At 36.2% G+C, this 23,620-nt stretch overlaps 1 protein-coding gene and 1 non-coding gene across 8 annotated transcripts in view; one reads left to right on the plus strand and one right to left on the minus strand.

Annotated features, from left to right (window-relative positions):
* Window positions 1-23,620, minus strand: part of LOC106673701 (teneurin-m) — a 574,800-nt gene that overhangs the window by 306,840 nt on the left and 244,340 nt on the right. The window lies entirely within an intron of this gene.
* Trnag-acc lies at window positions 14,745-14,817 on the plus strand. The gene has a single exon. It is a non-coding gene; the product is annotated as a tRNA-Gly (tRNA).

The following is a 23,620-nucleotide window of genomic DNA, read 5'->3' on the forward strand; positions in this document are numbered from 1 at the left end:
ATTCTGCAAAGCGGCAGAAGAGACACCAACACATATACTACCAAACTGCGGAACTACTCTTGCCCGCAGGAGGAAGTGTTTTGGGATGTATAATGTGACCATAGAAGAGCTTCAACCACTGAATGCGAGCCTATTAATCAAATTTCTTGATGAAATAGGATTCACCGATGAGCTTTAGGCAGAGTACGAACGATACAATAGCTCTTAAAAGCGCAGTATGCTAAACCCTGAAAATTACATCTACATCTAGCTGGAAGTTCCAGCCATCATTTTTCATATGGTGGTTCCTCGTTATTCAAGTAACAATACGTGTGTCTGTTTTAAAACAACTAATCCTGATCAATACCAAAGAGCCCAAAAGCTTTCCCTCATTATGTTGTAGTAGTAGTAAAGTTGTCTTCTAGGAAAGAATCCTTGTTATTGAAAATGTCGGGTGTTGACTGGTAAAGTTATGCTGTATTGTTGGATCTTTTAAATTTATTTTTAGTGATTTATTGAGTCTTAGGTCTGTTTTTATTTCCTCTATGTGGCAAGCACTCCTTTTTTGGTGTGGGTAGGTTCCAGATTCTAATGTTATTTTTTTTTGTAGGTGCTATTGTACTTGCGTGTACTTGGTGCGTCGTGTGCCTGTCCAAGAACCTTCAGAAGTAAATTAAGACGGAGCCCGGAGAGTTAAAGACCATGTGCATTGCGTTTAGGTTAACATACAATTTGGTTGAATTTGTTCAGACCTTGGCCTGTTACCTGGGTAGTGATCTACATATGATGTGTGCTTCCATGATACGATGTTTGGTCACCGGAAGTATAACGAAAGCCTCTTTTTCAATATGAGTTGAATAGTTAATGAGATCCAGTGTAATTGAGGAATGTGCTTGTACATAAAGAAGTGATGAGTGCAATGTTGTTTCTTCTATGGTAAAGCAGTGCGTTCCTTAGGTTGTTTCTCACTATTGAAATAAAGAATAAAAATTTATTTTAATTTATCTTAGGATTCTAATCGATAAGGAACAAGCGTAAACGGGGGTAGAGACGCTCTATTGTCAGAAAGAAGCACGTTAGACCGTTTAGAGAAATCAACCTCAATTCGTTCACCATGGAGCTGTTGAGAACTGAAGAATCTTTATTCAGATTAAATTATATCAATAAATCTACTTTAATGATATGCATGCTAGCATCACCTTGGGGCGTCGGTTTAGGCGTTGACAAGGCGCTCATCACCGTAAGGTAAAGGTCCCGGGTTCGAATCCAGCGGCCCTACATTCGGACCCCATATACTTACAAATAGGCTATTTTTCAAAAACACCGGCACTCCGATGGTTCATATAACCGGGTAGTTGAAATAACCTCGTTAAAAAAAAGGAAGAAAAAACTAACCTCCATTAAATGCTAAATATACCATTTGTAGTATATTTAGCACCAGAAGGTAGTTTTTTTACAATGAAACGAATTTATTTAACCCCTCATTTCTATACGGTTCCTAATCTTTTTTCGTTTGTAAACGGATTTATCATCTCTAACATAATATAATTCGCACTAATCGCATTACAAAATTGTTTAACAAAAAACTGTTTTTGCAATACCATGATTGGGCTAGGTTGACTTGAAATTTTTTGAGACGCAGAACACAATAAAATAGAAAATTTAAATGACATTTGAAAAGGCTGTTCTATTAAAAGCACATAACATTTAACGCTCCAAGTCCTGATAAATCAGAAACATCATTAAAAATATGAGTATCATTTGACTTCTCGCCTGTAATATTCGTAAACATATTATAGCTGTCATTTATCTTTAGATTAAGGAACCCATTATGCAAGACGGCTTCCCTTTATCAGTCGCGACCGCAACCTCTTCATTATCCATGCTCTGTTCATATCCCTGTCGTTTATATTTAAGCTAATACATACTCGATAAATTTATGGGAAGTGCAAGGATGTGGCTTCCGTTCATTGCAATTTGGCCATTTCTTAAAAACTTTTCGAGAATCAATAATCCATTACTACCCGTGAATTTAAAATGTATTCACTTAAATGAATTGACCTTCGTACGTGCAAGAACTACAATATAACATGTTTTTTTTTTCAAGTAAACCGTTCACCTAAAGATTTTTATGCGTTTCATCCACAGCGATTTTAACGATATCACATAAACTATAATTAGGTCAAAACGTTACAGTGTTGCTATTTTACTGGCTTGGTTAGAGAGGCTTTTCTGTATGAAATGTTTTTGTGGAGTAATTAGTAAAGACAGTTTAAGCATTTCCAGTGGAACTGTACGACTAGCAAGTTTTAATGACTGGGCTTTGAACCACTAACCGGTCTCTTTTCATATGAGTTATATGGTAAACGATGTAAAACGTTTGCGAGTTGATTCAATTCCTTTTTCCATGGGCTATTTGAGTTGATTTTTTTTAATTTAATCCGTTTCATCGCCAGAATTGATTGGACTCTCGTGTGGGTTTGTTACATCGACACACCTCGTTAATGGAAATCATTGTACATCTCTCCTGGATTGAGGGAGAAAAATTTTTCACGGTTCAACCCCAAGTTTTCCTGTAGGAAGAAAATTGATCAGAATCTCAGCATCTGAAGCAATGCGATAATAAATAATTTGCTTTGTTTTTGACCTTTTGCCATTGGATTCCGGCCTTGGCAGATAGTATTATTTTCTTATTGTTCTTCTTTTTGCCGAAAACTATTGAAAACGTTGACGTTCTATATCATTGCATAAAGACGTTATCATTTCCCAGTTTCCTGGAGTAGTGTCGGAATGAATTAGGTAAAGTATTATTAGGATTAGGGATGGATGGTTTAGGTTAGGTTAAATAGGAGGGAGAGGTTATGTTACGTACGGTTACAATACGATGGGTTCGACTAGGGTTACAATTAGGAATAGGGTTACGTTATGTTATATCGCTTGAGACGGGTTAGGTTAATGATTAAAAACGGTTAGGTTAGACTTATGCTTACGGTTCGGATAAGGGTTAGGGTAGGTTAGGTTATAGTTAGGTAATGTTCTGTTAGGTTTGGGATAGGGACGTGTTAGGTTAAGTTAGAGTTATAATTAGTATTAGGACTAGCGGTAGGTTAGGTTAGACGATGTTATGATCGAGTAAGTTTCGAGGTCAGAGTCGGGTTAATCTTAGTTTTAGAGAAGGTTAAGATTTTATGTAACCGTCGGTAATTATTTCAGTTGCAATTACCGTTATAAGAGGTTAGGTTATGTTAGCATGGAGTTAGGTAACATTTTGTTACCAGGCTACTGTTTTGTTAACAGGTTAGCAACGTGTTTGATTAGGTTAGAGTAACGATTAGAAAGTATAACATCTGGGTTATTTTAAGGTTAGATTATGTTATATTCGATTTAGGTAAGGCTAGAGTAATGATTAGAGTTCAGTATAGATTATGTTATTAGGATTAGAGTAGATTATGTTACGTTCGAGTTAGGATAGGTTTGGGATTAAGGTAAGAAAAGAGTTAGGTTTAGTGTTGAGAAGTTTATGATTTGAGGTTACCGATTTGAAATGTTAGAATTAGAATTACCGTCAGAAGAGGTTAGGTTAGAGTTAGATTAGGATATTTTAGGTTACAATTAGTTTAATTAATTATAATTTTTATTTAAGATCTTGGGTGAGATGAAAAAGCTAGTGTCACGCGGGATTCGAACCCTCGCCCTTCGGCTCATTACGCCGCTGCTCTAACGACTTGGCGTGTCTCCAACTCAACCAAGCCCTAGATGAAGAGTATAATTAATTAAAATAATTAATACGGTCAATTATGACTACTAAATATATACACGGGTTAGAATGTTACTCAAGTAGATTATTGTAACGTTAGGTTAGTTTATGTTAAGTTCTAGTTCGGTTAGACTTCGTTTCAGAAATTAACATTAATAAAAATGGTGTTACAATATTTTTTCAAACTTTTTGATGGTTGATGGTTCTTGAACTCTTCTCGGAGTCAAACAAGCACCTAAATTCGTTGAATTTGGCCTCTAACTAATATTACAAATAATAAAATCCAAAAATACAAATTTGGTTTATTTTATGTCTTCTTTATAATTCAATGTTGTCGTATATTAAATAATTAAAACCATTAGGTCTTTGAGTGGTATATTGTAGCATATACAAAAGACCATAAACAATGTAAAGCCATACGTCATAAAATTACCAAGTTTAATTTAAATTTAAGCAAAATTAGTCAATTTGGTTGCAAATATGTACATGTGCCATAGAAATATGTATCAAAATCCTGGTTTGAATTTTTTGTCCTATAATCAATAGTTGGTCTTTTTTAGACAATTAAGTCATTAATGCCTCCACGTACTTGATTCACAATCGACTCACAGTAATTTCAGGGATAGTTTGAATTGAGTATTTTGATATTGTATGAGGATCCCAAACGGCCGCGTGAATCTAATCACACATCAGAAGACACATAAGTTATTTTTGATATCATGACAATCTGTATATATTTATCGGATAAACTGTTCCTAAGAAATTGAAATTAAAAAACTGTATGTATTGCAATGTTTAAAAGTTAAATTGCTTTTACAAACCTGCTAAAAAATTTGTTTAAACCAAAAGATGACACTAGTATTTTGACACTCTATAAATATATATTGCATTACTTTTTTTAGAATATCGAAATAAAAACTGTAATTTTTTTTTTAAACTTCTAACTTATGGTATAAAAAATGGTGTTGATAATGTGTTTGTTAGGTTTATTAGTTTTTGAGAAAATATTTATCTTGTGTTGACTGGATGGGCCTATGTATACATATAAAGCTTGGGTATATAAAGTGTATATAAGTGTAAGTGTACATATAAAGCTTTTTTATTTCTTAAAAAAATCATATGGCCAAGTAAAAGCTTTACAGGATAAACATTGTAGGGAATGAGACGAGATCCCAAAGCCGTTTAACATTCAACCCTCGGCTGTCCACAATGGGGGCAAAAGCTTTCACCGCTGTTTCACCGCCTGTGTCAATTTTATTCCCGAAAATAAAAAATGTTCCAAATCAGTTTTGAGGGGAAAAAATAGAATTGTAAATACGACGCCTCTTTTGTTATGTACAGTTGACAAAATAGGGGACGCTTCATCGAGGAGCGACCCGGTTTTTGGATCGCATTAACTCAACGACACTTCAGCCCAGTGCTCTGTCCGTGTTGATGAAGCCAAATGCATGACTGCTCACACAACACACTGCAAACAGTAGTGTCGAATAAAAGTGTACCGTATCAAACAGTTTGACGTACTGGCGACTCTATCTAACAAATGAATTTGCTAAAAATTAAAAAAATAAAATAAAACACAGATATACAAACAGAAATGAAATAAAATAAACGGACTAATAGATTTACTCTTCTTTTGGGAGAGCATAGCGTGCATTTATTTCTGTCTCCAACATCTGGTAGTTAGTGGATTCCCAAAGCAGCTGAAAAACTAAGACCACACTAAACGAAAAAGGGGAATAAATAGCCCTTGACGACTATAGATTTGTTCTTCAAAAATATATACTTTAATAGATAGATATTTAAAAATACGTTCAAATGTGTTAGGTGGTGTAATTATTTTGCAAACCGCGTTTTGTGTTTCAATAAAGCACAAGGGGGAAAATATAAATCTATTTTCGAACTTTCCATCCCTCTGAAAAAGTTCAAAGTCTGTGCCACTGGACTTTTTTAGGAGAGAATTCGGTCCTGGTGCCAAGCTGTTTCCAGTTGTACCGGTCAACCGTTTACATTTTTCCCCTGGATTTAATGCGTATACAATGACAAAAGCTAACCCTGTCCATGGAAGCGGCCCGTTGCTCGAAAATAAACCCAACTTACTTTTCATAATCGAATTATGATTGTTCATATAGTTGAAAAGGGCATCTCCCTTCCCTTCTCTCTCTCACTCACTCTCTCTCTCTCTCTCTTTCTCATACTCTTTCCTTCTCACACTTCTCTCTGACGCTCCCTCACTGACTGACTTAACTTTTGAACCAACCAAACTCTTTCTTCACTTTCTCGCTCTATTTGTCTCTGTCCCTATCATCTATCTTAAATAAACTCATTAGTACGGTAGATTTTGAATCCTGCAGCTTTACTCACGAGTATATTATATTGAGCATTATGTCGAATAGAAAGCTAGGTACACAGTGTTAACACTCCGAAATCATTGATTTTTATAATCTGTCATATCTCTCTCTTTTAACGACAGCGGTATTGCGAAGGGAAAGCAGAAGGTTTCACGTGAGGATTAGAGTCAGCTTGGAGGTTATAGTATGGACCTTTTCGCAGCTGGATCTTGAGATTTTATGAATGGACCATTCAGGTCATTGTTGATGGTGTGGTTGAAAATAAAGAGAAGAGCATTGATAATGGATCTAAGGATTCGTGATTGTAGTGTCTGAATTGTGCGGAGTTTAGAAGGTTTGATTAAACATCATAGTTTTATGCCACATTAGTTTCAATATTTCAGTATTGAATTATATTGGAGTATTTAGCTTAACGTTTAGGCAATGAGTGCTGTTGGCTTAATTCTATCCTTTTGGATTACGTATGAAAATTTAAGGTCAGTAGCTTGTTTAGAAACAGCCAAAGGTAGCAGATGGCGTTTTCTGTAAGAAGGGAGGTTTCGATTCCAATAAGTTGAAGGTTATGCACCGAAGCGTGAAGGCAATAATTTGGAGTTTTGTGGTGTCGAGTTTCAATAACTAGTTTTGGTAAATGGTGAGCCATGGCAGGGTCGGAGTGGGAGTAGTATCATCAGCTTCTGTTAGGATAATAGTGTCCGGATGGAAAGGGATAACAGTACGTAGTGAGTGCAGTAACTGACCTAGGACGCTGCCTTGTATAACGCCTGCGAACAAAGGAGGGAGAAGATCCGACCAATACTGTAAAGTTCCTGTCGATCGATACTTGAAGATGGTGAAGTATTCAGGGGTAGTTTCCAGAACAAACCAAACTGCCAGAACGATGAGCATTTGTGACTTGGAAGAAGAAGCTCGAGTATCATTCCTTCTTCACAAGGAGAGGTTTAGTTATCTTGGTCAGTCGCAGTTTTAGAGGTTGCCCAAGTGTATCAAAGTTTTGGTACGAAGGTAGAGTGAGGTTATTTGTGGTTCTGAGTTTGATTCGCCATTTTTTTACCATTATTGGAGGAATGCCGGCTGGAGGTTTCGCTAAGCTATGAAGGGAGTCGGAGTTGGAGGATGGAATGGCAATGCCGTCAGTGTTTGTTAGGATACTCGTATTTAAATAACAGCAGATTTATGGAGTACAATAATGGAATGAAGACGCTACCCTTAGGAACACCTACGTTCATATTGTACAAAAAACTTAGATTATCACTATTATTGTTGTCTGTTGGATAGGACGAACTTATGTATGGGGATGTGTGTAGAGATTCGGATGCGCTTGAACTTCTAGAAAGGGCGCGATGGTGTGGAATAGTGAAGCCTAAATCCAAATCGATGGTAAATGCATTAAAAATGCATTGAGGTGCATTAAAAGACATAAACATAAATAAAATATCAACAGAAAAATGCAAGGAAAGTGTTGTGACGTAGTCCGACCTTTGAAGAAGGAAATAATATCTGAAATAATTATATTAAAAAAACGTTGATAAGGATTCGTAGTAGCTATTGTTGATTTATCAACAGAATGACAAAAATATTTTTGTCTTGATAACAGGGGAAAAAATAGACGACAAAGCCCATCCTTTTACAAGTGCTTCGAGAGGCACCTGCTTTAACCGTAGTGCTTGAGTTCTCGCCTTGTTTACTCTGTGCTTATTTGGCAAAACAAGGGGAAGCACCCGATAAGTTAAAGGCCCCTCTATCGAACGATAACAAATTAACCCTCGGATTCCCGGGTCGTTTGGGCTGAGGTCTTCATCCCTTGAGGTTCTGCCCTTCATTGGTGGTTCCCCCTTTCCATTACTTATAAGCTATGACTTTTAATAAATTGTTTTCGTGATTGCTACTTTTACATTTTCTTGGCGTTCTCCACCTGTGTTAAGAATTAAATTAAAACTTCAGGCCCTGCAGATATGATGAGGAAATTTGACAATGCATATAAGTAAAATATTAAAAACCGAAAAATACTGAGATTTTAAAAGTTACAATAAACTGAAAAAATAAAAATACAAAAAACTTTTCAGCGAAAACACATCTTAGCCTGTTAAAGTGAGGACAGTGGGGAGGAAGTCGTTGCCGGAGATCAAAACCATTTATCGCCTCGGAGGTGGAAGTAATTCAATGGGAAAAAACGAGAAGGAGAAGAGAAAGAAAAAAAATTAAAAGATAAGAGCCCAAAGTTTTCATCAACTCTTTGATATAGTTGCGCGGAGTGACCGTGTTATTAAACTTCACCCCTTGATATCCCCGGGATATTATGCAAGACGTCCCAGCCACCTGCGAGTGGCATCTTGTACACTCGGCTACAACTCTCTCCCTCCACCCCTCCCTAGTTGGACTTAACTTGCTTAAATTGAATTGCTTTTTCGCCGAGCTAGATTGTCAATATTAAATCCCTTGACGTATTTATTTAAATATTAGATAGACAACCATCAAACATCACGCTATGGCCAGATCGGTAACGACCAAGCTGTTAATCAGGTTCCACAGTTTGGCGATTCAATTTAGGAAACTGCTTGACTTATTGCCTCCCCTAGCAACAAAAATCTACTCTTGGACAGCACCAGAGCAGCCCAGAATTATTTTTTTTTGCCAGGAAAAGTGACTGTTTCCGGCCAGGAGACATACCAGGATTGTAGTTTTTTTGTTTTTTTTTCAGTTACCGACCAATAATTCTGGGAATTTTGCATGCCTCATTCCTTGGGTGTCGATCCACTAGTATTTAAGCTCATTAAGAATATTTGAAATGTCCTATTTTAGCTAGAACTAATGGTGAGGACTCCGCAGGTCCCAGTGTTAATAGTCGCACCTTATTATATCTCCGAGATTTCTGAGCCGTCGATTTACCAGAATGAATTGGCGTTATGGATTCCTTTAGTCCAGTCATCCCTATGAGATTAGGAATAAATAGAATAATGACTTTGTATTTGTAAAATATAAACTTAGGAGTTGTTACACCAGTTGACCATATGATGTCATGACCAAACACGTCCTTCAGCTTTAGCTGTCTTGTATTTTGTTAAATGCTCTTGGAGTGAATTCCAAAATGTTTTACGTAATTGGATTTATTGCTTGAACTCTGGCTCCTGCTTCCGTTACCTATCTTTTTCTGACAAATTGATACAGAAGGGTTGGAGCAGGAGGTATTCTTACCTCGGTGCATTCTTGGGCAATATGTCTGATCAATACCCTAGATCCTGAACACCTGGGAATGCAGGTCCCATTCAACGGTTCCATCTTACAGACATGCATTGAGTTAAGTAGTTAGGTAGTTAAGACATGGAATTCAGCCTCAGTCAGAGAGAATGTCTGTCTCCTAGAGAGCATTCCACGTCGTTTTATTTCTTTAGTTTTGGTGTATAGTCAATTCAGACTTTTGATTTATTCCAAGGACTTTTGTTTCCTGCTCTTTTATGGGGTCTAATTTGGGAGATGAGCCATGCAATTGGAAAACCCATTTGCACCTACATCTAAAAGATCTGTTGATCTTTTCTACTCTTGTTAGAGCTACTTAGTCAACTGCAGGCTAGAATTCCGTTTCCATAGACTGACTACTGGCTTTCTTAAATAAGACATTTCTGTTTTTACTCACCCAGTAGCAGAATCCTGTAGAAAAAGTTTCTCAGTAGCAGAAAATGGGTTTAGGATGTCTTCATTTTGGCGCAAATCTGTGTAGTAGTTCTTCTGTCAGTACTATTATTCCCAGTACTATTATGTCCCTTCTCAGACTGCAGTGTCCAGTTAGGAGACTTAACATAATCCGAGTTTTTTTTTCTGCGCTAGTAATTCTTAAAGGTTTTCATGTTGTCTCATCCATAGGGTGTTGATCCACAATGATTTAGTCTTTAAGAATTTTTGATTAATTTCATACCAGGCTTCATTCTCGGCCAAACCGTTGACCTTCTAGTTCAAAGCGTCGAGAAATGCCGGAGTACTACAGCTCACTACCTCTATGGATTTAGGTGAGCTATAGGGGGTACCGCTGATGGATGCAATTTCCCTTTACTTCCATTTTCTTAGCATTTCCCTTGACCCCCCCCCCATGCTTTGGCAGAGCCTTCCTAGGTTATCGAACGTGCACCCCTCAGGCAACATGTGCAAAAAGTAAGGGGTTCCTAAGAACTCCCGGGCGGTCGATCAGTGAACCACGAGTGGGAGAGACTATGATTTGCAAGAGGGTACGGCCAACCGGAACCGGAGATCGAGTGCCGTCTTTTTCTCTCCGTGGGTGGCTGAAAGCTTTTTACCGGAAGCCACAAAACTCCTTTTATAATGGTACATGCATATATGTGCTCTTTTGGGGCACTTCTGGTCCTGGCGAATATTGCAACACCTCGCTTATGGGCGGTGACAAGTTCATTCATGTTAAATCTTCCTGGTGTCATCTTATGATGGCACTGGGCGTCTGAGGATCTTTCAGAGTGAAGAGTGAAAGATGTCCTTGACTATCAGTTAGTATGGTTTATTCCAAACCCTTTTTCCTTTGTTCCAGTTGCTCAATTGTTATAATTTTCGAATATGCTTTTTGAAAATACGCATCTTATTTGCCCAGTTTTAGATTTTGTTTTTCTCCTGCTTCTTTGCTCTCTTTGATTTTTGAGAAGTTTGTATTTCTATATTTCTGATGTTTATTACCAAATCAACCCTTTTTCTTGCTCTAGTTAGATCCTCAAGCATTTTCATTAGTTCACGATCCAAATTTATTCCTATGAGTCAGGCTCCTTTGCCCTCCTCGGTTTTTGAACCGAATTAGGGGTTCCTTTTGCCTAGTCTTTGCCTTTTTTCTCTTTAAATGTTTGTAGCCGTGGAAACTTAAGTGATGATCCGAAGCTGTTGCGTACTGCCAAAGGTTAATAAAACAAGGGAAATCTAAATGTTTTAATCTTGCTCAAAGAAAGAACACTTCAATGGCTTTACTCGGTAATCTTCAATTAAGCTGTAGTAAAAACCTGTGGCTTGCTTTGTCAGCAGTCTTTATCTTAAAAATACAAAGCTCTTATTGAAAATTTCTTTAAACTTTCTTAATGTTGTTGTTAATTCTTTAACTTGCAAATTTTTGGATTTGCCGTTAATATGTTTGTAAACATACCTTCTCCATTTTTTGAGTCATTCACGATTTCGGATTTATTCAAGTTTATGGAATTTCCTTTAAATCTGGACATAAAATATATATTTATTAAGCTTTGGCATCCTAATATTTTTTATTTTTCTTAGTTATTCTCAAACAGTGTCATCACATTTTATGTTTTGTGTACTCCGATCGAATCTTCCACAACGTCATTAACATATAAATTAAATAATAGTTGAAGTCGGTCGCAAACTTTGTTCCACCATCTCCCTATTGATTCCTAAGTGGATCTCAACTTGAATTGGGTCTTACTACGAGTTAGTCACTTAATTATGCAAACAATGTTTTATAACTGTCTAGATATGTTGGTTTGTTTGCCGAATCATAACAGTGCCACTCATTTTGAATTGACTTTTGAATTAGAGATGTATTAACCGTTACTATTTAAATAGTTGTCTTGAACTTAGTTTTTAATCTTTTTAACATCTTACAAAAATTAAAAGGACACATTTAACAGTGTACTTAATTACAGAGTCCCTTTACGCATCAGTCTATTTATGGATAGAGTTTTTTAACTCCAAAGTAACCTTTTTATTGGGTTGTCCGGAAAATAATGCAGGATTTTAAGTTTTCATTAAAAAAAATCTATATAAAATATTCTGTTTACGTTTACAGGATTACTCATTTGTATGAATGTCAACACTTATTAATCCTCTTCCAAATGATATTGTTTGTTTACCTCTGTAGCATTCCGCTACTTGGAAATAATTCAGTCATCCTTATAATGTCAAAGCGAGAATTTCGTACGATTTTCTTTTACGAGTTTAAACTCGGCCGAAGCGGAGCCCAAACGGCTAGAAACATTAACCAAGTCTGGGGCGAGGGTTGTGTTAATGAGTGCACTGTGCAAAGGTGGTTTAAAAAATTTCGGGAGGGAGATTTCAGCCTTGAAGATGAAGAAGGTCGTGGAAGGCCTTCCTCTCTTAATGATGATGTTCTGCGATCAGTGGTGGAAGAAAACCCCAAAACAACTGTTCGAGAACTTGCAGAGCAACTCAAAGTCAGTAAAACGACCGTCGCTGACCACCTCAAGGCGATTGGAAAAGTGAAAAAACTCGAAAATTGGGTTCCACACTCATTAAACGATCGCCAAAAAAATCAGCGCTTTGATGTTTGTGCATCACTTCTTTGTCGAAACAAAAATGACCCATTTCTGGCCAGAATTGTTACATGTGACGAAAAGTGGATTCTCTACGATAACACTAGACGTTCTGGACAGTGGCTCGACAAAGGAGAAGCTCCAAAGCCCCCAACTCATCAAAAAAAGGTAATGGTTACGGTATGGTGGGCTTCATTTGGTTTAATACACTACAGCTTCTTAAATCCTGGCGAAACCATCAATGCTGAATCATACTGTAACCAAATTAATACCATGCATCAGAAATTGGCAGTAATGAAGCCCTCTTTGGTCAATCGGAAAGGGCCCATTTTGTTGCATGACAACGCTCGACCACATGTGTCACGTGTAACGTCACAAAAATTATTGGAGCTTGGCTATGAAACTTTGCCTCACCCACCCTACTCTCCGGACCTCTCGCCTACTGACTACCATTTTTTTAGACACCTGGACCACTACTTACAACACATAATATTCAAAAATCAAACGGAACTGGAAAATGCATTTATTGACTTTATCAATTCTAAAAATTCTGAATTCTACTCAGACGGAATTAATAAGTTACCAACACGTTGGGAGAAATGTATTGAGAGTATGGGAAATTATTTTGATTAAAGAACATTGCTTTAAAGTAACTAGTTTCTTTTTTTTTGTTTAATACCAAAATCCTGCATTATTTTCCGGACAACCCAATATATTCAAATCAGCATTTCAAATTGCCCCTTTTTAACGGAATACTAACCTTTTTTTAATTTTAAATTAATTATTTTTTTATGTATAAAAAAGTTTAAGAGATGGTATGAAATACAAGCAACGGATATCTTAGCATTTTTTTAAGTAGAAAATAATTAGGCTCCTAAATGATCATACTAACCCTTTAAAATTAATTACAATTAATATTTCAAATTTGAAAATTAAGATGCGTAAAATTTGAAGGTTATTTTACAAATAAAAAGTTAACGTGTAGTTTAAAACAGTTAATTGGAAATTGAAAGGAGTTAATTTGATATTAAACAGGCTAAATTCAAATTAAAAACAGCATTAATGCAAAATTTAAATAATGTAAATTGTATTTTAAAATAGGTAATTTGAAATTGAAAAAGGTTAATTTGAAGTTAATAAGGGTTCGTTTGAAATTTCAAAAAAATGTTAATTTGAAGTTACAAAGGGTTATTTTATAATTTCCAAAGGTTAATTTGAAGTTAAAAAGGGTTCGTTTGAAATTTGAAAAAATGTTAATTTGAAGTTACAAAGGGTTATTTTATAATTTCCAAAGGTTTATTTGAACTTAAAAAGGGTTCGTTTGAAATTCCAAAAAATGTTAATTTGAAATTACAAAACGTTATTTTACAGTTTCCAAAGGTTAATTTGAAGTTAAAAAGGGTTCGTTTGTAATTAAAAGAAACGTCAATCTGAAGTTACAAAGAGTTATTTTATAATTTCCAAAGGTTAATTTGAAGTAAAAAGTTAATTTGCCGGAAAAAAGTCATATTACTTGTACAATTTCTTATAATCAATCATTACAAATATTCATCGGATATTAAAGCATATCTTTTAAGCGTATATTTAGATATATTCCAAGCTTCTGGCTCCATTTTTCAACTCGATCAGTATTATCAAGGATATCAATCCTCATATGTGCAGATATATGTACGAATTAGTACATTCTCACAATACTTTTGAACAATTCACTACAGTCATGTTGAGAATTTTGCATAATTTCGAGCCAATATATGCATATTTATTGAAATATGTCTGATTGTTTTGATAATGTTTATATAAAACCTTCTTTTTTTTTTCCTTGGCAGCCATCCCTCTTTAGATTGTGACCACAGGAAATGGCCCTACGATAACACTTATCGCATCCGCTTTGCTTGAAATTATCTCAAATATTGGGTTGTCCGGAAAATAATGCAGGATTTTGGTATTAAACAAAAAAAAAGAAACTAGTTACTTTAAAGCAATGTTCTTTAATCAAAATAATTNAGTAATCCTGTAAACGTAAACAGAATATTTTATATAGATTTTTTTTAATGAAAACTTAAAATCCTGCATTATTTTCCGGACAACCCAATACTAATGCAGTCTGAATTAACAAAACTATTTTTGTTAAATTGAATCATTTCTTTAATCTTATGTGTTGTTTTTATCTCGCTTGTTTCCCCTGAACCGTTCGTTATCAATGAAACGGTGCTTAGTGCCCACACTTTATGGAAACATTAAATTCACTAATTTCGTGGTCCGCTTGACCAATTAATATATTATAATTAATTAAGGTTTTTAGTGGAGATAAAAAAGTTGAAAAATGGCAAAAAGGAGGGAAAATTCAAAAGGTGCAGTTGAAATGGGAAGTTGGTGTCCGAGTGGATCGAGGTCACGATAGCTCAAGTGGGAGAGCAGCGGCGTACCAAGCCGAAGATCGTGGGTTCGAATCCCGCTCGTGCCATTGACTTTTTTTTATCTCAACTAAAAACCTTAATAATTATTTATGGAAAAAATTAATTTATTCTAAATACAATATTTACTTTTTTCTACATACGTTGTCCAACGCGTAGTCAATTTCATAATTTCAGAACAGCTGTTAACAAGAAACAAATACATTTAGAAAACACGTCCTAGACCTTTTAATAGTTTTAAATCAATTTTTTCATTAATAATGCTATCCAAATGCACAAAAAGATAAATATTTTGGTGAAAATTTTTGATGTGTCCTAAGATACTTGCTGGGGATAACCCTGCATGTGTCTTATAACTGGCTGATAGAGGAGCCACTGGTGACTTAAAAGCATCTTCGGTTTAGTATTTTTGATTAAGGTAGTAGGTGAAAAGGAGTAGTCTCTTTAACTTGCCGAATACCTTGGAGTACCGTTATCTCATCGGGTTATTTTCACATCTAGGAATGTCTGTGGTTCATAATTCGTGCAAGACAGGTCCAAGGTTCTTAATTATTACCTTGCATTTATCCGATACCCGGCCAAAAAGAAGGAACTATTGATGACTTGGAACTTAACTTTCGGCTTCTAGAATTCAAGGATCAGGTAGGATTTAAAAGGAGGTATTTTCTTACGCTTAGCTTCCATGTTCCATACCCGATGGTTTTCTACACATCTAGAATTATGAGTGGTGTATACTGTGTAGAGGATGGGTCCTAAGATACTTCCTTGTGGTGGCCATGCTTTAACCGGCTGTTAACGAGGAGCACTGCTAACTAGTTGAATGAGTAATTCCAAACTCAAACTGAATAAAATGTACAATTGAGTGGTTATGCTTAAGAATGAGTTTTCTAGGAGTGTGCCCGATATAAGCAATAGACTAATCGGACTGTAGGATGATGAAAATATCCTTAAATCGAGCTTTTTGACTTTTTGAGTGATTTTCTAAGTTGAATCTATGAGCGTACTTGTTTCAGTATTTATTATAAGACTTTGACGTCAATATTAATGATAGTCTTACTCGGGTCCGAGAATATAGCATAATTATATAGAGAATCATATAGCATACAAATAGCTTGTTTCCATGTTCATATTTGAAGATAATTTAATGAACGCTGTCTAATGAATTGTGAAGCTAATCAACATAAAAAAGGAGAAGAACTCCTTATTATAATATGTAAATATATTTTAAGTAAACCACAATAATTTGCCTTGTTTTCGTTGAATTTTAATACAATAAAACGGACATTTCATGTAAAACCATCAATAGTACATTTATATTAATATTGAGATCAAACATACTCTCATTAATAATTATTGAAGTGAATATCATTTTATAATTACAAGCATGCAATCACCCTTTTGTATAATAATGGAATATTTTTTTGAGACAAGAATTTTTCATATTATTATCAGTCTCATTAAAGCATGGCTAAAAAAGAAATCCTATTACGATAAACTTGAAATATATTCCCCAGTTTAATAAACTTTCCGCTTTTTAAGACAATGCTTTCTTTTCCGTTATATTTTCGTTTCCACTTTTGACTACCCACCCCTTTATTTTTTTGTGTATTCTTTATTCTGAAAGGGACATAATTTAAAAATGAAAAATGTTCTGCTGAAAGGGCATTATTTAACTTGTATTCCTTGAGAGAATGTTTTCATCGTTAAGAAGTTGCATTCACGCTTTATCATATTTATTGGGAGGGGTCTTTGGAGGCATTTAGAAGTTGTGGGACGAGGCACCTGGGACGGTGAATCATGCAAGTTGGTCGGCTTGCCCCTTCCGACCAACCACTTTGCCAACCCTTTAACTTCCCTTTTAAGGCTGCCCTCACAAAAACAACAAGTTTAAATGTAAACACACCATGAATGTTCCCCTCCCATTAACATCTTTATCGATAGTTGAAGCCATTTGATTGCAAAATATTGACTTCCGAACAAAAGAGAAAAAATAAAAAATAAACACCATCCTAATTTTAGGCGGTTGTGCTTTCTTTGAGAAAGGGGTGTAAGACCAAAGGCGGCATAAATTGAAAACCTCTTTTAACCAAATGTCTAAATACCTCACAAACTTATCTATTCTTAAAATTCTTTTCCAATCTAAAACAGTATTTTTTAAGTCTTAAAAAAAGTTGAGCGATACATCATTGTATATGGGATTCTGAATATATAGTTCGATCTTTAGCAATCATTTCGTTCTCCGTATCCTCGCTGTGTCAATCGCGTTTCGGTTTCTCCCCATCTTCAGTGTTGGATCTAGGTGATTTGTGTTAAGTGCCGTTTATGAAGTCGTGAAAGGTGGAATGATTGATCTTGGTCAGAGGAAGGAAGAATTTAAAATTTAGTCGATTCGGAACATTTTGTTTGGCCTGTCCTCACTTTGTTAGTTTGTCATTTCGCCATCTTCAGTTTTAGGTCTGTGTGACTTATGGTAAATCAAGTGCCTTTTGTAGGCTCACGAAAGGTGGAATGGTTGAACTTGGAATTAGCTGGGTGATGAATTTGTAATTTGGCCGTTTCCCATAATTTTGGTCAATCTGTGCTGTTTTTATTGGTTTCTCAGACGTTTACCCTTCCCGCCATCTGCACTCTTGGGTCTGTGTGATTTACGGTAAGTCAGGTATCATCACAGAGATGTAAAAAGTTGAATTGAGAATGATTGAGCATGTGGTCAGCTTTTTGATTAATTTAAAAATTGGTCATTACCGATCATTTCGTTCTTCCTATCCTCGCGGTCCTGGTCTGTCAGATGTGTTTCAGCATTTCGCCGTTTATGTGAGTTAAAAATCGTTTATAAAGTAGTAAAACGTACAATGTTTATTTAATGGTCATTGAAACTATGGGCCTAAAATTTAGCCGTTTCCGAATATTTTGTTCTGCTTAGTCTTGTTATGGTGGTTCCTCGGCATCTTCATCCTTCGGTCTTTGTGATTTAGTACAATTAAGTCTCTTTTATAAAGTCGTGAAAGATGGAATGTTTTTTCTTGTGGCAAGAGGGGTATTGATCTGAACTTCGATGTTTACTAATCATTTCGATCAGCCTATCATCACTTTGCTGGTCGTCATTCGCCTTCGGCTTCTCACCATCTACATTATTGGGACTAGGTTTTATAAGAAGTCAAGCTTATAGGAAGTTCGAACGACCAGAAAAGGTGTATAAAACGTGATCTCCCTAGAGTGGTGATGAATCTTTATTTTAATATTTTCCGGTCACGTTGGTCTGCCTATCGTCGATGTAAGATCGTTGCGACTTCTAGGCATCTTCAGTCTCGGGTCTGGGTAATTTATGTGAAGTCATCAAGTGACGTTTCACAAGGTCATGGAAGGTGGATTGCTTGATCTTGGGGTCAGCAGTGGGATGAACTTATAATTTAGTTTTTTCAATCGTTTTGGTCTTTCTATCTTCAATTTGTTGGTTTGTCCTAAGCGTTTTGGCATTTCGCCATCTTCAGTGCTCTGTGTGATTTATGCTAAGTTAACTGTCTTTGGAAAAGTTGTTAACGGAATGATGCGCCGAAAATTTGGTCGTTACCGATCATTTCGTTCTTCCTATCCTCGCGGTAATTTTGTTTTTTCAATCGTTTTGGTCTTTCTATCTTCAATTTGTTGGTTTTTCCTAAGCGTTTTGGCATTTCGCCATATTCAGTGTTGGGTTTGGGTAATTTTTGTGAAGTAAAGTGTTTTTTATAAGGTTGTCAAATGTATAATGATTGGTCTTTGTGTCCGCCGGTCGATGAACTAGGAATATGGTCGTTTTTGAACAATTTGGTTATCCAATCTTCGTTTTGTTGGTTTGTCCTAAGCGTTTTGGCATTTCGCCATCTTCAGTGCTCTGTGTGATTTATGCAGAGAGAACTTGTCTTTGGAAAAGTTGTTAACGGAATGATGGGCCGAAAATTTGGTCGTTACCGATTGTTATGTCTGGTTATCCTCGATGCGTTGATCTGTCAGACGCGTTTCAGATTCTCGCCATCTTTTCTCTTAAGTCTGAGTAATTTCTCTTACCTAAAACAGACAAAACACAAAGGTAAAATTATTTATTAAACAACGAACTTTTTTTTTACTTTTCCTAATTTAAAGCACGAGAGGACCACTAGGCACTAACTGAATTCGGAAAATATGTGATATGTTATACTTATGACTTATGAGTAATACTTCCTTAAAAATATTAGGCATGTGAGAATTAATAGGTCCTGAATACTCTGGATAGCAGTGTGGTCTCGATTAAAAATCCAATTCAGTTGTTACGGCCAAGTTTCGCTCTATTTAAAGGTCATCATCAGTCCTTGACTATATTGGGACTGGGTCAGTTTTCGAAAAAAAAATTGAAATCGTCGAAAACTTAATTACGTCAATTTGTAGACTTGCTTAAGAATGTTTTGCCCCGATGATGACCTTAAATAAGGCTATTGGCTATAACAACTGAATTTGCTTCTTCATCATGACCATACCGTGATCCGGAGTATTCGTGAGAAGAAACATGGTCGATACTTCTAACACTTGAAATAGAATAAATAGAAACAGGACGATATAAATTTAGGTTGTCTTATGTGAATATTAACCACCTAATTGATAATGTTGGAAACTTAATAAATTTGTACATAACCAGATGAGTTGGATATCTCGAGTGGAGGAGTGACAGGCATTGAAGATTTGCGAAAAGAAAAGAATTTTGCTGGTGATACGAATTTTATAACTCCTTTCTTTTATAGAATCGCCGTACTAAATCGTTCTAGGCTTTTACCGAGGGAACCGATTCTTTCCTAGATTTACTACGTTTTCAATGTAAATGGCGAGGGGTGCAGCGAGCTATGATAGGATTGAGAGCCGGGTAACATTTTAAAACTTTCGGTCCGAAACGCTTTAGGAGAAATCCGACCGGCTTATGGGCCGAGTTATTCACCGTACGAGCTGGCTTCCAAACTCGTGTAGGTTCTCCCCCATCAGGTTCAACGACAAGCCTCTTTTCTTTAAAAAAAAAAAAAAAAAAAAAAAAGTTTATTTTTTTCCACTTGACTAAAAATCTTCCACATTCGGCTAAGGGGGACCTACCACAAATAGATTTTCTTCAAATTATTAATGAAGATAGTCATTTTTATATTATCATTTAGATGTGCAAAGTAAATGAATAATGAAGTTCATTTCGGCCTATTTTCTTGTAAGACTGTGGCACAACCAACTATATAGTTTTCAATTGACAACAAATATATTTTATTAAAAAAACGCAAAAGCTTTAAGACTGATTTACCATCTAAACATTTAAGATGGTACGTTAATTTAAAATTAAATCGTGTATACAGATGAACTACTCGCACACCCGAATACCGGCATATCCACCTACGCAATAATAATTTTTTCCTTTAGCTCGAATCATATCCAAGCTACCTCCAATTTCCAAAAACACCTTGAACATATCAAAGACTGGTGTAAAAATGGAGGGCAAGATTCCATCATACTGAGTGCTAGCATTGGCTGGTTTCTCATGGCATCTGACCTCCGGGTGCAGCACTCGCATTAGTGTTAGTACTGTGACCTTTTGTAAAAAAACGTGATCACATTTGTAATATGTACAAATATGTGTAGGCTACAAGTAAATTAAATAAAAAAATATATAACTATAAAACGTAGTTATTCCGAAATCGTGAGATGCGGTCTGGTGTGATGTAGGTTTCAGAAAAACATTTTCTTTATCGTGCCAACGTTTCGATCTTTATTGACATCATCTTCAGGGCTCAAAGTGTTTGTCTTCTGTGTAATGTGCCATTCTTGCGTGTCGTGTTGAGAGTGTCGTATGAAACGATACAGGATAATTATATAATTAATAAATCGACTCGGATTAAATTTTTTTTTTAAAAATAGCATGAAAAGGAAGGAAAAGGAGTAGAAGATTCTACGATCTGCTTTAAAGTAGCATTTTTAATTGGAGCGTCAAAGAATGAACCTAAGATGTCTACTACATCTACTCAAACCCTTTTATGTTTGTGAATTCCGATTGTGTTCTAATTTCCTATCAAGTCGTGAATTTTTTTAAACCTTATTTTTCATATTTCCAAGGGCATCTGAGGCCCAGATCGATCTGGGTCTAAATGAACCTCTTGTTCCACTGGTGGTGCTATTCCATGGCATGATAATTTGAAGTTGAAATTTGTTGGTAAATAACAAACACTCGACAAACACAGATAAATGCATTATTTATTCTTTATATACATTATATTGTTAGGGTTTGTGCAGCAAAGGTTATGACAACTCCCTGGAGGCCAGTGTTTAAAAAAGGATAAGTACGTTGATTTTGAATTCAAGATTGCTGAGACCTGGTACCATTACAGTAAGGAGTCGTCATAGTGAATAGTCTACTTTTTTCGACTGCGACCTATAAATCTATAGATGGAATTGACCATGCTTTACTTTCATATCGGTACTCCTCATCAAGACATAAACATTGTCTCTCACGCACAAGAGGTAATGCAAAACCATGATATGCTACCTACTCTTCATCTCCCTCTCAAACCTTATCCATCTTTTGAAGTAAAGTACATTCAAAAATCCCAAGTAGAAAATCCCCTGGGCATGGTCTTATTACCTCATCCATACTTCGTAACCTACCACAAAAGGCCATAGTTTTCCTAACAAGCTGTGGATTGGGTCTGGGACCCTGGCATGTCTTATAAACTTAAACGCTTCCTTCCCCTCCTTATTACCATATCCTAAAACCTTACCCAACAGACCGCTGCTTCAGAGTGAGTTGCGGCAACGGGAATGAAACTAGTACAAAGCCGTCCCACGAGCCAGCATTCTTGGTCCTATCCTGTACATCATCTATACAGATGAACTATTCGCACACCCGAATACCGTCATATCCACCTACGCAATAACAATTTTTTCCTTTAGCTCGAATCATATCCAAGCTAGCGCCAATTTCCAAGAAAACCTTGGACATATCAAAGACTGGTGTAAAAATGGAGGGCAAGATTCCATCATACTGAGTGCTAGCATTGGCTGGTTTGTCATGGCATCTGACCTCCGGGTGCAGCACTCGCATTAATATTAGTACTGTGACCATGTGTAAAAACACGCACTGTGATCACATTTGTATGTACAAATATGTATAGGCTACAAGTAAATTAAATAAAAAATATATTTAAGTGTAAAACGTAGTTTCTAGATTGGAGAATTAAATAATTGATAAATCGACTCGGATTAAAAAAAGGTTTTTAAAATAGCATGAATAAGGAAGCGAAGGGAGTGGAAGAGGAAACGAGGGAAGGGTAGATAACTAAAGATAACGGTTGTGGTAGATAAAGAGATGTAACATTTATCACGAACTGTGCGGCCTTACGAGAGGCAACCACGACATTTCTTCCTCAGTGTCCACCCACTCAAGATAACTCTCTAATTTAAGGGAATTATTCTTGTCGACACAATTAATTATACAGTTCTTCGAACGGAAATTTGATCATGAATTTATTTGAATAAACAAATCAGGTGGGCCTGACATAAGAGTGGCCAAACACACATGGTAGTGAGAGTGAATTATATAGAATCCACCCTTCCCTTTCTCCTCCCGATTTCCACCCCCTGCGTTTAAATTATACGAGTTCATTTAAATTGGCCGGAGAAAAATTCCGTCTGAGGGTTTAAGTCTAAGGCCAATGCCAGGGGATTGGGCCAAGGGTTAGGGTCTAAGCCAAACTTAGTCCGAGAACTCAATCAACCCTCCTCTCTGATCTCAAAAAAAAAAAAAATCACGTTGATTACTACTCTTGAAAACTTCTTAAAATTAAATGATTTTATGTAATAATTACATTCTTGTAATAATAGTAAAAAAATCGCCAAGTTACCAGCATAGTTAACTCTTTCAAACAAATTTGTCTAATGACCATTTTCGGTCAACTTTTTTTCAAGATTTCGCCAATTAAACAAAAAACCGCATGCATAAAACTCTTAATTAATTATCATTCACAATCCAACTAATTCATGACAAAATCCATAGGAAGTGAGAAGTTTTCCCATGCGTTGGATGGTATCTGTCTGAAACTACCATCCTTTCTTTTTCCCATTTGCATTTGCAATTAGGGTTAAGACATGTCCACTAATCCTTTCTATTTTAAACGCTCTCATATTAATGCCCAAATTGTATCATTTCTTCCATGTAACCTACCAAACCTTAACCTCATGCTGCTTTTCGCAAGGGAGTTACTTGGGTTGTTACTTTTGCATATACAGGACAGACTACCCTCAACACCCTTACACCCTTCTATTTCCGTGTAAAGATGATCCTCAAGACTAACAAACCAGCTCGTAATAACTGGTACCTGACTATAGGTTGCCGCTCCTCACTACTTCAACCATTTATTGAACCACCGGTCGCTAACACACATTTCCGCTGGTAATGTTTTATCTTACCTTTCCTTGGGAAAGCACGAGAATCTATTCCTACTTGTTGGAAATCCACAGCCTTCATGAATCCTTACCACAAATTTGGCTTATGTTGATGCTACTCCACAATCCACCAAATCGTTCTGTGACAAGCGCTGCCCTCGAATGTTTGCAAGGCGTAAAATCTGGCTAAAACAACCTTCCTTTCTAGTATAAACATTCTCATACTAAATCGGTTCTTTTATCGAACCAACTTTTATCGGTTCTTCCATATAACCTACAGATCTTCGACCTCTCTGATACATTCTATTCTCTCTGGTCTTTCTCAGGGAAGGATCCTTGGTCCGTTACTTTTCAGCATATACGAACCAAACTTCGTCACTGACCATTTTGTTCTGCGAGCGCTGTGCTGGTCTGTCAGACGCATTTCGGCTTCTC

This window comes from Cimex lectularius, unplaced genomic scaffold, assembly GCF_000648675.2.
Source record: "Cimex lectularius strain Harlan isolate CLEC.00 unplaced genomic scaffold, Clec_2.1 scaffold4, whole genome shotgun sequence".
Classification (NCBI taxonomy): Eukaryota; Metazoa; Arthropoda; class Insecta; order Hemiptera; family Cimicidae; genus Cimex; species Cimex lectularius.